Source organism: Rutidosis leptorrhynchoides, chromosome 3 (genome assembly GCF_046630445.1).
Source record: "Rutidosis leptorrhynchoides isolate AG116_Rl617_1_P2 chromosome 3, CSIRO_AGI_Rlap_v1, whole genome shotgun sequence".
In the NCBI taxonomy this organism is placed as follows: domain Eukaryota; kingdom Viridiplantae; phylum Streptophyta; class Magnoliopsida; order Asterales; family Asteraceae; genus Rutidosis; species Rutidosis leptorrhynchoides.
Window position 1 is genome coordinate 166042181 of NC_092335.1, and position 1188 is coordinate 166043368.

Below are 1188 nucleotides of genomic sequence, written 5' to 3' on the forward strand. Positions count from 1 at the left end.
ATCGTAAAACATAAAATACATGTATTCTCATCCCGAAATATTTAGAGTTTAAAAGTGGGACTATATACTCACACTTGTCTTGATGATATATATAATTTGACTCGGTCTTCCGGTTGATATCACGGACCTATCCATATATAATATATCAATATGTTTTCATTTTAAACAAACGTTACATATATATATATACTTGTTATACTTTTAATACTTTGAATATTTCCTTAGTCCGAAGTTAGCATTCCGATGTTAGTAATTCAATTTTTAATGGTTCATTTTTAGATGTTTAATATACCCGCAATAAATAAAACCCCCAACGAAATAAATAAAACCCCAACGTATATGTATTGGTCGAGATTAATCTTGACCCATGGTACCGGTGTTGTCAAATGACGTGTTGCGTACAATCATGGGATCTTATGATTAATCTTCTCGTGTTGTTTACGGGTGATCCTGAACCATATAAAATTGAATTATAAGTACATATATATAAAATATCATGTTATCTTAGAAGTATGTGATTTTATGTAAATTTTTCCAATGAATCCCGAAGTCATTTAAGCCTTGGATAACCAATTTTGTTTCGGTCATAGTTTCTTCGTTACAAGTCCGTTTTCGTTGATTCAACTTGCCATCTCCTTGGATCGAGTCCCTCTTTAAGACTATGAACTGTAAATACCTTAGTTTGTATTCAAAATCACACGTCATAGGTCAAACTTTAGTGAAACTTATGAAGTTAATCATTTTCGTTACAACAAAATCATTTAATGACCATTTTTCTAAAAATACTTATACTTTGAAAAACCAAGTTTTACCTTGTTAAATTAGCATATACATAAGTTATATTACAGGTCTTGAAGTATTTTAAAAGTTAAGTTAGAAGGATCTATTTAGTTTGCAAACAAGTTTGAAAACATTCAAACTATGTTCTTGTTGTTAAACTTGTATACCACAAAATATGATAGCTATATATATATGAATCGAATAAGGTTATGAACATATATTCTACCTCAAGTTCCTTGGATGAAGTTGCTGTAAAAGAGAAGTAAGAAGCTAGAATCAAAAGGGTGATAGAAGTGGATGAAAGATTGGAAGTAAGTTGGTGTTCTTGGAGGGTTTTCTTGAAGTGTTTTTGTATGGTTTTCTTATGGTGTTTTAGTATGGTTTTTGAAGCTAGATCTTTATGGAATT